Below are 15,569 nucleotides of genomic sequence, written 5' to 3'. Positions count from 1 at the left end.
TTCACAGGAAGGGCAATGGCTATAAGAAGATTGCAAAGATGTTAAACATACCAAGAGACACCTTAGGAAGCATCATTCGCAAATTCAAGGCAAAGGGCACTGTTGAAACGCTACCTGGTCGTGGCAGAAAGAAGATGCTGACTTCGACTGCTGTGCGCTACCTGAAGCGTAGAGTGGAGAGAAGTCCCCGTGTGACTGCTGAGGAACTGAGAAAAGATTTGTCAGATGTGGGTACAGAAGTTTCAGCCCAGACAATAAGACGCACACTGCGTAATGAAGGCCTCCGTGCCAGAACTCCCAGGCGTACCCCCTTGCTGTCTCCAAAGAATAAGAAGAGTCGACTGCAGTATGCCAAAAGCCATGTGGACAAACCACAAAAGTTGTGGGATAGTGTTCTGTGGACTGATGAAACAAAATTAGAACTGTTTGGGCCCATGGATCAACGCTATGTTTGGAGGAGGAAGAACAAGGCCTATGATGAAAAGAACACCTTGCCTACTGTGAAGCATGGTGGAGGGTCAATCATGCTTTGGGGCTGTTTTGCTTCTGCAGGTACAGGGAAGCTTCAGCGTGTGCAAGGTACCATGAATTCTCTTCAGTACCAGGAGATATTGGATGGAAACGTGATGCAGTCCGTCACACACCTGAGGCTTGGGAGACGTTGGACCTTTCAACAGGACAATGATCCCAAGCATACCTCCAAGTCCACTAGAGCATGGTTGCAGAGGAAAGGCTGGAACATTTTGGAGTGGCCATCGCAGTCACCAGACTTAAATCCGATTGAGAACCTCTGGTGGGACTTAAAGAAAGCAGTTGCAGTGCGCAAGCCTAAGAATGTGACTGAACTGGAGGCCTTTGCCCATGAAGAATGGGCGAAGATACCCGTAGATCGCTGCAAGACACTTGTGTCAAGCTATGCTTCACGTTTAAAAGCTGTTATAACTGTAAAAGGATGCTGTACTAAGTACTAAGATTGAATGTCACTTGGGGGTTGAATAAAACTGATAATGCTGTGAGCACAGAAAAGACATTTGTGGTTATTTCATTATAACTGTTATGTTATATTTGTCTGACCTACAAGTGCCTCTTTAATGTAAATGTAAGCAAGATGACTGAATGATCAAAAGCAATGTCAAACTGGCCAAAACACTCAATTTCAGTGGGGGTTGAATAATTTTGGACACAACTGTATCTGGGGGACCCGTTCTGTACACCATGTGTGTACGGAACACCTCCAGGAAGTCAGATTGCATTGCATTTTACAGAAAATTACAGCACTGCAGATTGAAAAGGAAAGGTCATTTTTAATAAAATTACAATATGACTTGTATCACAATTGTATACGCAATATTATTATTATTTTTTACCTGCTAATTTTTTCCCCATGAAAGTAGAGTTACCCTTTAATTATTAGAGATAGATGGAAAAAGTGCCCAAAAAAGTTTATGCATGCACTACAAAACTCCATGATCCACTTCTATGATGTCCATTTTTTAATTTACAATGGTGTTTATTGCTATTATCAAGTCAGCAGACAAATCCAAGGTTAGAAATAACAGTGTAGAGGAAATAAACACTTGCTCTGATAAACAAAAAGCATAATAAATGAACTGAGTTACAGAAGTAAATAGCAAATGCGATTGCAATGTGTTAATAAAAAAAAAAGATACATAACAAATTACAGTATTGATTAACATGTGAAGGCCTATGATTCATCCACTTAAATCCGTAGGTAGACATAAAAACAGCATGCAAAGCATTATGTATAACACTGTGGGAGAAGTGTGGATACACCAATCCTTTGGGCCCGAAGTAAGTCCAGCGATTATACAAAACACTTCAGGATACAGAAAAAAGGATCATATTCAGCTCTGTTACAGAATGAAAAGGAAGAGCAGATGAAAAAGAAAAAATTAAAGAGGAGGAAAAAGGGTCTCGAGGGATCACAGTAGAGGGTCGCTAAAGCAACAGAAGGCCATTATCAAACCTAGGTTACTGGGCTTTATTAATCCAAGGTTGCCAATTTCAAAGGAACTTATCATGCATGTCCAGCAGTATAGATGTCAACTTCTCATTAACCATTATAATGTTCATCAGATTTTTGACTGCTTCAGAACTGAGGAGAGAGGTCTTCCATTCTTTTGCAATAGTCAATATGGTGGCTGTGAATAAATGTGATGCCAGTTGTCGCTCAGGGTGGAGTAGATCTTCTATTGGTTTAAATAATAGTGACTTGTTTAATATTTGCATGAAACATAGTGCGAAGGAAGGCATAGACCCTGACCCAGAGTCTGCATACCCTAGGACAGGACCACCAAATGTGGGCCATGGTGCTGACCTGTTGGAAACCCTGAAAACAATTCGGTGAGTAAGATGAGATGAAACAGGACAGTCGAGTTGGTGTATAGTGCCACTTATAGAGGATTTTATAGGCATTTTCTAAAATAAGTATATTTTTCAAGCATTTGGATAATGTTTGGGTCATGATTTGTAAATACTGCTGGTGAGCTGGCACCTTAATTCAGTTTGCCAGTGATGGCGATAGAGTCGTAGTGGGGGGGCTTTCTGTAAGAGATAATGGAAGAATAGATCAATGATGTCAGGCCCAGAGAATAAGGTCTGGTTCTAAAGAGGCTTTCAAAAGGAGTCAATCTGTAACGCGTGGGTTGTGAATGTAGTAATGTAGTGATAAAATGATGAAGTTGAAGGTAGCTAAAATGCTCCCTCAATGGAATGTCACTGGATGACTGAAGGGCATCAAAAGTAATAATCCTAGCAGGGGAAACTAAAGAGTGAACGTCTTTGAAATCATGGGCCACCCACAATATAAATTGTAGTGGGTTGTTGAGACCCAGAGGAAATAATGGATTATAGTGAAGATGCATTAAAAGAAGATGTGATGAAACGAGATCCTCCGAATACTTAATTGAGTCCCACAATCGGAGTGTGTGGGTTAATGTCGGGCTGAGGGGCATAGGATGATGAGTAGGGGGGAGCCATGGTAGAGATGAAAGTGGCATCAGGTGAGAATCCATCAGACCTATTATATCCCACAAAGGAATATTCTGGGATTCGTGAAGGTGGGATAGATGGGCAATATTGGCTGCCAGAGAGTAGGCTGGGAGGTTTGGAACAGATAAACCTCCTTTAATCTTACTGGCAAATAAAATCTGTTTGTTAATTATAGGGCGCGAAGAGCCCCAGATAAATGTCAGAAATTTACGTTGATGAATACATTAGATGTGTAGGGGAACAGGGACTGGCAAGACACAAAATACGTATAGTAATTTGGGAAAATACGTCATGCGAATCGTGTTAATTCTGCCAAACCACAATAGTGGAAAATGAGACCATGAAGACAACATGGCTGTCAATTCTTTAAATAAAGAAGGAAAACTGGCTTGGTAAAGTTCATCATAAGATGGGGTGAGTCTGACATTCAGATATGGCAGCGCTGGGAGCCATTGAAAGAGAGAGTTTTTTAAAGTTGCTAATAGTGGTGGGGAGAAGGTTACTGACATAGCTTTAGATTTGGCAGGATTAACATGAAGGCCTGAAAGGGAAGCAAACGTGTCCAGGACTGAGATCGAATTGGTAAGGTGCCTCCAGGGTTCGTTAGTGTCAATAATATATCATCGTCAAATAAAGATATTTTATGTTGGGAGCCCGCCACTTCTAGTCCCATGATATCTGGGTGAGTTTGGATGGCCTCCACCAATGATTCCAATGCCAAAATGAATAGCAGGGGGGAAAGCAGGCAACCTTGTCTGGTTCCCCTTCAGATCGGAAAGGTTGAGGACTCAAAGCCATAATATTTAAGTTTAGCCTGTGGGGATGTATATAAGCCTGAGATCCAATGCAAAAAGGATGGACCAAAACCGTAGTGGCGGAGGACAGACATAAGATAGGGCCAGGACAATGCATCGAAAGCCTTGTTAATATCTAGGGACAAGAGCATGTTGATCATGCGAGTGTGAGATAAGTGTTGTAGTTGCAGAACCTGTCTAATGGCGTCCCCAGCTTGTCGATGTTGGACGAGACCCACCTGGTCTAATTTTAATTAATCGGGTGAGAAAGGAATTCAGGCGATTAGTAAACATTTTAGTAAGGATTTTATATCTATATTAATGAGATAATAAGATAGGTCTATAATTAATCCAAGATGAATGATCTCAGTCTGGATTCGGAATCATGCCTATATTGGCTGTTAGCAAGTCTGAGGTTAAATCTGAGCCCATCTTTACCGAATTGTACTTGGCAGCTAAATGAGGTGCGAAGATGTCAGCCAGTTTTTTACAGTACAAAGCCGTATAACCATCTAGGTCTAGATGTTTACTCATCTTCAGGTCTTTAATACATTGAATATCACAGTCCATAAGATTTGTATGCGTCAGATTCAATTAAGGTAAAGACAGCTGATTCAAAAAGTTCATAACAGTTTGAGGGTTAGTTTGAGTGGGATCTGCATAAAGCTTAGCATACCTGAATTCCTCCAACACCTTTAAGGGGTTGCTAGTAAAAATGTTATAGTGAGTGTGCAAAGAAATCAGTTTATGGTTTATGGTTGTTTGTAAAGGAACGTAGTCTGTGGGCTAGAATGGAATCTGGTTTATTTGCCTTAATATACCATTTCTGACGGATCCAGACCAATGAGCGTTTGGCCTCATTCGTAAGACAGAGGTCCAATTCAGTCCGGGCCTGATCCAGCAATCTACAATTAGAGGGGGTAGGCGATTGTTTGAATTGTGAAGGTAGTCGTGCTAGTTGGGGTTCAAGTTGGCGTTGTTTGTGCTGTCATTCTTCTTTTGCATTTTGTTGCCATCTATATAATATGATCCTGGAGGACAGCTTTGTAAGCTTCACATAGCATCACTGGGGAGGAGAAAGAACCCGAGTTAAGTTGAAAATATTCCAAAGATTTGTGAAGGAGGTCTGTCTGAATCTCCTTCAGTGAGAGCATTGAGTCATTCATAACCCAGGGTGATTACGGAGGTTTACAGAGAAAGGAATGTCAAACCACAAAAATAGGGTCATGATCAGACCAAGGTACTGTAAAAATAGATATTGATGGCATCATGGGGAGATGTTTATGTTGCATAAAAGAGTGATCAGTTCTAGAGTGGGAGTGGTGTGGGTGAGAGTAGTGGGTGTAATCCCTGCCTACAGGGTCGAACTCGCACCAGAGGTCTACCAGATCATGAATCCAAAAAGCTTGGGAAAATGTCCTAGCATCAGCAGATGGGTTGGAACCATCTGAGGGGTACTTATTGAGACTAGGATTCAACACCAAGTTCGAGTCTCCCACTACCATAAGGGTGCCCCATTGGTGGGCTGCCAAAGGGAGCAGATATGAGTCAGAAAGGGTCCTGGATTAATATTGGGAGCATAGTAGGTCAGGATTGTGATATCCACATCATGGATTATACCTTGTAATAAAAGGTACCTGCCATTTGAGTCAGCAATAAGTTTCACGCAAGTAGATGGGGTCTTTTTGTGGAAGGCGACAAGGACCCCCCATTGTTTGGTAGGGCCTGTTGCTTGAAAAACGTGAGGTAGCAAGCATCAAAATATCTTGGGCAGGATGTTGTGGAGAAATGGGTTTCCTGTAAGCAAGCAATATCTACATGACATGTTCTGAGATACCTAAATATCTACACCCTCTTTTGGGGGAATTCATCGCCTGGACATTTAAGGATAACCAATTTATTGCCATGGGGATGAAGAAAAGAGAAGATACCTTCCATTGTGAACCCCGGGGTCCCTGGAAAAAAATAAACACAAACAAAAAACAGAAAAGGGAAAGAATAAAACAAGAAAGAAGTAAAGGGAGAAAAGGAGGAGATGCAAAGAACTGTATACTGTATAACCAATATATAGTTGGCTCAAAAGGTATATTACAAGTATAATTGAATTGTGCTGTGGGTGTTAGGCCCACAAGAGGGCTGGATGTTGGTCAGGAGGATACAGTGGTCCACTGGAACCACTTAACAAAACTGAAATTGTAAAATAGTTAAACATACAATAAGGGCAAGAGATATCCACAAATAAGTAGCTATCTATTAATATGCCAGGACGTGGGCTATGTAATGGCTGAGTATCACAGGGAAGAGGGCCGTGGACAACCCATAGACAGTGGTCTGTCCCTGGGTTCGTCCCAGCAAATAATAGAAGATCTATGACAGCCTGCAGAGACTTCCTGAAATTGTTCAGCTTATAGGGACCGAAGAGCTTGGGAGCTGTGCTCGGATGGTGAAGCAGAATTGTGTGACGATTGTGATCCTCTCAAGTGAGATGTAGTGGGAGCCACTTCAACCTGTGAGGGGGTAGTTCAAACTTTAGCCCTTGGAAGTGGCAACGCAAGTCCGCTGGAGAAGATGCTTGCAACTGGTGGCCTTGATAGGAGAAGGAGAGCTTAAACTGAAATCCCCAGTGGTATTTGATACCATTAGATTGTAGAATTTGTAGATAGGGCTTCAGATTGCAACGTTTTGCTATCATGACTTTTGGCAAATCTGCAAATATCTGGAGGGAATTGCCCTGGAAGTCAAGCGCCTGATGGTCCTGGGCAGCCTGTAAGAGCTGTTCTTTAGTGCGATAATAATGAAACTTAATAATAATGTCACTGGGGGGTCCCTCAGTTGGTTTAGGTGCTAAGGCTCTATGAATACGGTCGAATTGTAAGCGTTCTAAGGGAATCTCAGGAGCAAGTTCTTGGAAGAGGGCCGTAGCGGTACCTTGCAGGTCAGTAATCACTTTGGGAACACCACGGATACGGAGATTATCTCTGCAGGTCCTGTTTTCAGCATCTTCCAGCTTGTCTTTCCAGGTGTCTAATTCAGCATGTAAATCTTCTACCTCCTGTTCATGTCCTTCCAGCACTGTAGTCGCCAAGTTCATGTGCTGTTCTAATTGATGGGCGCGATGTCCCAGCTCTTTGAGGCCTCTTACCAGATCAGAGGAAAGTTTGCGGGACGTTTGTTGTGATCTCTTCCTGCACTATAGAGTGGAACTTTTGTAGCAGGGCTTCAGGGTATTGCTCAGGAGGACTGGTCAATACAGAGGGAAACTGCTGAAGGCTATCCTCCCTGGAGTCAGAATCAGCAGCTGATAGCCTTGTGGTGTCATCTTACTCAGGGGAATCGGGTGCCATCTTGCCTGTTTTTAGGAGCGAGCAGGCCTTCTGTTGTGCCCGGTGTTTAGGCCTATTTTTCGGGGTGCGATGCATCCCCGGACTTTGCCAAGGTATCCTAGGAGTACTACCTGCAGTGGGAGCTCTGTTGGGAGGGGGTACGAGAGCCCGATATGCCGAGGGCTTGGTTCCAAAGGTGCGGAGCTGGAGGGTTAGGCGGCCGTCTTCCCTGGCTGCACATATGTGCCCCCTGATGGCCATTTTTTCTATTGGCCACAGGTGTTGACAACTCTATATTGCACAGAAAATGTTCTTATGCTCTCTTCTAAATTTCAGAATTTTTGTTTTATCCTTTGTCTTTAGCACAGAAAAAAGACAGAAGAAAACTACTGTTTATACCCGAGTTTATTAAATAGCTTCTATGCAAAAAATGTGATTTATATGCATAAAATACACTTCATTGTTCATTTGCTACATCATATATTTTGACATTTATTTTCACCACTTTAATTAAAAAAGCAATAAAATTACTGTAAAAAGAAGTTTGCAGACCATATTTTTTCACAAACAATTTAATGTTTAAACGTACACAACTGCCTGCAAAAAATCCAATAAGTATATAAAAATAGATAGCTGTAAGGTTTAACAAAATACAGTTTTCAAAGCCCCTGGAGTTAGTAATTTTCTTCACAGACAAAGGCAATTGTAAAAGCAATTGCAAGTTATGGAGTTAACCCAACATGAACTCCTACATGCAATGTACAATACTAGTTATCTTTGTGTGCTTCTTATAATATCCTGCCTATTGCTCTTCAGTTGCCTTTTAGGAGCCAAAAAATCACAGCCACAGTTACAAGCAGAAATGAAATGTTTCCCAATAGTTTGCAAAGGGTGACTACTTCACATTCTGTGTAACTTATCCTTGTCACTGACACTTCATTTTGTTGCTTGGAAATAGCTTTTCTGTTTCAACAACATTTACCTCTTCTGGAGCTTCATTTCAGGTTAAGGGTGAAAACTTTTATCTGGTCAAATAAATAAATAAACAAGTAAAGCTGATAACTGCTATGGTAAGACTAGCTGAAAGTCTAGTGTTTAAAGCATCCCTTTCCTTTGTTAATGTTTACATCACTGTACATCAATTCACAGGCGCACCATATGTGAAAACAAACTCTGGCCAAGTAACTTCCCCATTGGGCACTACTACATTATTGTGTCTCATACAGAATAAAGCAGATGACACAAATGTGATATTTACATTCTCCCATGTCAAAGGTATCTTTGCCCTTCCTGTGACATGGGAGTGTCATGTAGCTAGAGATGGAGATGATGGCTTAGCTGTTGACATATGACAAGGAATCAAAATAGGCAGTCTGTTTCGACTGCTTAGACTCCATTTTTTTGCAGAAAGATTAAGTGGTTCTGAAATAGCTAGTGGAGTGGATATTGAAAGTATCTCCATCACGATATTTTGAAAATGTCACACAAATGACTTGTATAAAGGTATATTGTACTAAATGTGGTAGCCTTCATTATAGCAATGTAATAAGGGTGAACATTTTTAGCTGTGATTATTCACAGACAGAATATTACTCTGCCCTAGGCTAGCTATTGGAGAATACAAAAAAGGTATAAACAAACAACGAATCTAGATGCATATAGATTCCTAAGCACACAAGCCTTTAATCCAAAAAATCAAATTGTCCCTTGATATTAGTGTGACAATTTCACATGCATGGAGCACACAAAGTTTCTCATTGACTATGGCTTTGTTTCTGCTGAATTATTAGAAATGCGAAACTCTATATTAACCTGTACTTGCAGATAAATATGAAGAAGATGATATGAAGATGTCTCAGAAAATGGGATTGTACAAAAACAGAAAGAAGAAGAGAAGTAGCCCAGGGAGAGAAACTTGTAAGTGTGACAGGATGAGATTCATTAAGGTATAGGTGTGCTTCTATGCTATCATTTTTGGGTCCAACCATCTAAAATTATGTATTAACCAGGATCCCATAACCCTTCAGCACAGGACTCCACAAAAGACTCACAACAAGCATTAAGCTTGACCACCCTATGTGCAGAGACAATTATATTATCTGCATGCTTTGCACACAGGTTGCTTGACTCCAGTCTGAGTGTCTAGCAACCTTACAGACGTAAGTACTCATATACATATTTTTTGATTCATTCACCTATATCTGGATGATGCTTCCCTATCACACTTACAAGATTCCCTCCTGAGGCTACTCCCCTTCTTATTTCTGTTTTTATGTCCTCTGATTTTCATAAAGTTCTTCACATCTCTAGGAATGGGGATGGCAATCTCCCCCTTTTTCAAAGTTTAAGCTGTCAAACGAAATGAAAACGCCACTGGTCACAGAAGAACACTGCAGGGGTATATTTTATCACAAAGCAAACAAGGCATTTGCCTAGGGCAGCATTTTTCAGGGGGGTTGAACTCCCTCCGGAAGAAGGGACACACGTGGCACCTGGACCAGATGGGATCCGAGAGAGGCTGCAGGCTGTGTGACGGTGTATGCAGAGCCCCGACTCTCATTCCCAGGGATGTCCAGAGCTGTGCAGATCAGATATTTCTCTCTCTCCATGGGGATGGGGGGGGGTTTGGTGGCTGGTGTATGGGGGGTGGTAGTGGAAGGCTCTCTCTTAGGGGTGTTGTTGGTGAATGCCAGGCTCTCTCCCAGGGGTGTAGTGTACGTTGGTGTCAGGCTCTCTCTGGGGGGGGCACGCCAATGTTTGTGTTGCCTTGGGCAGCACAAAACCTAAATACACCACTGGATCACTGCATGCTAAAATAAAATTCCTAAACTATTCCTGAACATTCCCACAAGAAATGAAACCAATTAAGGACTCTTTATAAAATTTTACTGGACTTTAACTATATCGGTTTGATAAGTAACCATACAATTATCCATCGCTATTGAATATTATTTACCATCTTTAAGTATATAAGTGATAACGTATACTATTACAGATAGATTCATTCATAGAAAAGTTCTCTTTGCCTAGTTCAAATTCGAAAAAGAACATAGGAAAAACATCATAAATAAACAAAAATATAAATATAAATCCAAAATATAGGAAAAGGCAAAATTAACAAATAGTCAGTGTCCAACCAAATGAAATATATATATATATATATATATATATATATATATATATATAATTGATGAGAGTCCTTCCAAAGTCCTCTGTATACCCTGATAAAGTCCACCAGTTCTTAGTGATCCTTAAATTTCCAAAATTCCTCAGAGTAATACGTCTTCTTCTACCGTTAGTATTTGTTAATTTAGCAACCATATTGCCTTTTTCTATATTTGTGGCTTCTGGAAGGGGAGGTATTTATGCATTGGGTCTGTGGGGGATTACACTTTAGTTAGGTGTGGTTTGTTATATATATACCTATCAAAATATATCATATATTATTATCACGGAAACTATCCACTGTTAAGAAGAATTATTAAAAACAGAGTTCAATCAAACATTGTCCTTTTAAAAGCTTATGTACACTCTCCGGCCACTTCATTAGGTACACCTTGCTACTACTGGGTTGGACCCCCATTTGCCTTTAGAACTGCCTTAATTCTTCATGGCAGAGATTCAACAAAGTGTAAACAAGGTGTTGGAAAATTCTTCAGAGATTTTGGTCCATATTGACATGATAGCATCACACAGTTGCTGCAGATTTGTCGGCTGCACATCCTTGATGTGAATTTCCCATTCCACCAAATCTCAAAGGTGCTCTATTGGATTGCGATCTGGTGATTGTCAGGTTCAATAAACCAGTTTGTGATGATTTGAGCTTTGTGACATTGTGCATTATCATGTTCCAAAATCCACATTCAAAGTCACTTAAATCCCCTTCTTCCCCATTCTGATGCTTGGTTTGAATTCCAGAAAGTTGTCTTCACCATGTCTAGATGCCTAAATGCATTGAGTTTTTACCATGTGATTGGCTGATTAGCAATTTATGTTACCAAGCAATTGAACACTAATAAAGCAGCTGTTGAGTGTATATACAATTTATCAGCATTCCCTTTATTTCAGAATGTTATCAATTTTTAGAATTCTGTTTTAATGGTAATGATGGAGAGGCTCATAGCTAAATGATCAAAAAGCTGACATGACTAATCAGAATTGAAAGGGCAAGGGTACTGTTAATGCCCTATGAAAAAAGAACAAGAACAAACTAAGGCGCCAAGCACACAATAACCATCTAAGATCCAGAGATACAGGCTTTCATGAAAACTTTAATTCAAATGCAGGAAATTGAAGCTTCAAGGCACCAGAGAGAGACTGGTAGATAACATAAAACAGAAAAACATCCCAAAAGGGCATAACAACCTGCAAAATCAGCACTCCAAAATAGGAAATATAAAATAAATATAATGTACACTTAAAGAGTTAATAAATAATTTCATGAGAAAGGATACACAGTACTGCAACATTGGTAGGCATGAATTATATTCATGATAAATGCAAACACTTCCAAATATCACCAGAGTCCACATCTAGTCCACACAGATTTACCATGAAGAGGTATCTGTTTACCAATGGCGCAATATATCCTTTCACATGAAATAATATTTGATTAACTCTTTAGGTGTATATTTGAATCTGAATTATACGCACTGTTGAATACATGCATAACCACCCCATTAAGAACAAAAAATGTAATCTTTTTTCTTTATTTCAATTAAAGGGAACACTATAGACTGCTTTTATACCCTACTAATGGAAGAATCACCAAACCAAAATCTAGAAAAAATCATATATACTGTACACAATGAGAAATCGTTGTCCTACAAAATCTTAGAAAAAATGGTAATCTAATTGTCAGAAGTGCAGATAAAGAAGGTGGCACTGTTCTCCAAAATAGAAATGGCTACCTCAAGGAAGCATGCAGGATTCTACATGATATAAACTAATACCAAACACTACCAAATAGATCTCTTAAATGACATAAAATAACACCATTTCCTTGATAATAATGCCTTTGTAAACAATATCATTACAAAAATCAACAGGAATTTTTATCATACCCCCACCTGACAGTTTATTTTTTTATCACCTTCCAAAGATTCACAAATCGCTTATAGACCCTCCAGGCAGACCAAGAATTTCTGGAATTATTTGACATCAAGTTTACCTCAGTTCATAGGTTTACATTTACATTACAAACTTACCATCTTACTTGTATGACTCCACACAACTGTTGCAAGTCCTGTCTCCTGAGCTATAGCAATGGATCACATTAAATGTGACCTCAATTTACACCAACAGCACTCAAAAAAATATGGCATGGAAGCAGTCTCAAGATACTTGTACATTGATCCTCATTTATTGGAAATACCCCAACTTATTTAACTTACAATGTATTTACTTTTGAAAAGAAATACTATATATAGATCAAAGGAACTGAGCTAGGAACTAAGTTCACCATGAGCTATACTAACTTGACTATTAGCTATCTGGAATCCAGACTTTTTCATCTAGAAACTCCATATGGTGCTCACATCATCTTATATAAAAGGATATAGTTGACCAATTATGGTATAAAAGGGGGAGGCCACAGACATTCCAAAAATTCATTAACAGTCTTAACAAAATGAGAGAGGGTTTACCTTTACCCCAAACCACAGTGCAAACACTATATATTTTCTAGACCTTCAAATCCTAATTTCAGACAATAATAAAATCCAGATAAGAACCTTTTTAAAGAATGTGGCCTTCAATGGTTATATTGACTTTCATAACAATCATCTCAAAATCTGAAAAACAAGCATACCGTATGGGCAATGCTAGCCTATTAGAAAAAAAAATGTTCCACACTCAAAGATTTCTATATACAATCATCTAAACTGACAAAAATTTAGAGATAAACATTACTCCAAAACTTTGATTCATAATTTAAAAATTGGAACTGATCCTAGAGACAATACTAACCCCTGAAAACATGCATGTAACTTTATTACAAGATACAGTGCTGAACAAAGTAAAATTAAAAACACTTTAGGTTCACACTGGCATATCTTATTTCAAGATCCTTATTTAAAAATGACAGGACCCTGACGTAAAGGGGACTCTAATGTAAAAGAGGACTCTGTGGAATCCTATTGTAAAGGGGGTCTCTGGGGAACCTGATGTAAAGGGGGACTTTGGGGATCTTGATGTAAAGGGGGCCTCTGGGGACCCTGATGTAAAGGGGGTTTCTGGGGACGCTGATGTAAAGGGGGTCTCTGGGGACCCTGATGTAAAGGGGTTTCTGGGGACCCTGATGTAAAGAGGTTCTTTGGGGACCCTAATGTAAGTTGAGACTCTGAAGACTCTGATGTAAGATGAGGGGACTATGGAGACCATGATGTAATGGGGAACTCTGGGGATCCTGATTTAAAGGGAACTTTGATGTAAAGGGGGACTCTGGGGACCCTGATGAAAGGCATTGCTATGAGGACTCTAATGTAAGGTGGAGAGTCTCTGATATAAAGGGGGACTCTAGGGGACCCTGGGGTAAGGGGAGGGCTATGAGGACCCTGATGTAAGAGGGAACTTTGGGGAACCTAATAAAAGGGGAGATTCTGTTGTAAAGGGGGAACTTTGGAGACCCTAATGAAAGGGGGGACTCTGATATAAAGGGGAACTCTGGGGACCCTGGTGTAAGGAGGGGGAACTCTGGGGACCCTGATGTAAGGGGGGAGGACATTGGGGATCCTAATGTAAAGAAGGTGATTTGGGGACCCTAATCAAAGTGTTGACTCTGATGTATGGAGAAACTTTGGGGACCCTAATGAAATGGAGGACTCTGATGTAAGCCGATGACTCTGGGGACCCTGATGTAAGGGGGAATCTGGGGACCCCAATGTAATCAGGGACTCACACTGTATGCTCTCAGCTGATAGATCACTCTGTTTGTTGCCTGGCAGTTTTGCCCAGTACTCTCTAGTATTTTCCTGCTACTTCTTGGTGGTGCCTGGTGGAGCCTGGATTTGAGCCTGGGTAGTCTGACCACAACCTGACACTCCTTTGGCCTCAGAGCCAAACCACTTACCACCCAGGCCAAGCTGCCACTGATATGCTGTATATAGGCTGTGGCTGACTTTTCCTTTATTACTGGTGCCCCCCAGCCCTATGACTTGGCACCACATGTCTCTCCTCAGTGCCCTAGCACAACTTTTTAAAACACATATTCTGACTGAAAGATTGTTTAGCAAGCAGGTGCATAAAGCTCCATATTGTGCCAGGTTATGGACTCTTTCTTCAATCTAACAATTAGAATATGTGGTATAAAAAGCTGTATACAGTCTACCACAATATGGTGCTCTTTGCACCACTGAGGTTGCACAGTAAGGCTGGCTATTATTGAGTCTTAGGTTGCATTTGCATGGGCTTTTAGCCACACTGTGAATCCCAGGTACAGGAATCTACTGATTCCTGCAGCTGGGATTGGCACCTGTGTGTGGATAACTGTGGCCACTGAACTTATACTGCACAATGCTGTCGACAGACAGAGCTATTTTTGACTGTTCACGCAGCCAATAATTATTGAACTTTGTATGCATCCAGCTGCAATGGGCACAGGTAATCACTGGTTGTAAGCATGATAGCTGCAGGAATCAGTAGGATTGGGATTTACAGTGTGATTAAACACCTGTGCCAATGCAGCCATAGGCTCCTTTCACACTGGCTTACTGATGAGGTCCACCTTGTCCACCTCCACCTCAGAAGATCCACGCAGATCTATGCGCAGGAGGATGTAAATGGATTCTGTATATTTAAAACTGCCTACCTCCAAGCCCAAATCCAGAAAAAAATGGAAAAGGACTGCATTATTTTCCATTTTCTCCAACCTAAATGTGACAGACACAAGTCCATTTGCATCGGGCTGCCCAAAGATCCATCACAAGTCTGCAAACATTTGCTGACAAAATACTGAGTGGCATGCATACCACAAAAGTGATATCTGTCCGATTCTGCCTGTTCTGGTTCAGCAGGAGATCTGCTCATGGACACCTTGCTGAACAGAGCAGAGCAAACTATGTAAAAGGATCCTTAGGGTGCAACCTCAGCAGGTACACAGGGCATCAATTTGTGTTAGGCAGTACCCTCACAGCTTATTTAAACCTTTAAAAATTTGTGTCATGAATAATTGTATTAAATGATACATGGTGAACTGCTCTTTAGAGGGCATTTGACAGGCGGTGGAGAAGAATTAAAGTTGCCTCCTCAAGCCTGTTTTAACAACTAAAAAACTGCACTGCAACCATATGGTGAATAGTTCTCGTTGGATTGGTGCTACTGCCTGCAGAGTGTGGGTACTCCCATCTGTTGCCTTTGCAGCTTAAGGGGAAGCAGTTGGGGGTTGGTGAAAACACAGCTCAGTAACAAGCTGACACCCCCCAGAAAGAAAAATTATTTATGG

Source organism: Staurois parvus, unplaced genomic scaffold (assembly GCF_062004578.1).
Source record: "Staurois parvus isolate SC_StPar_1 unplaced genomic scaffold, SC_StPar_1.0 ptg000198l, whole genome shotgun sequence".
Lineage (NCBI taxonomy): Eukaryota > Metazoa > Chordata > Amphibia > Anura > Ranidae > Staurois > Staurois parvus.
This window is presented reverse-complemented; position numbering follows the sequence as displayed.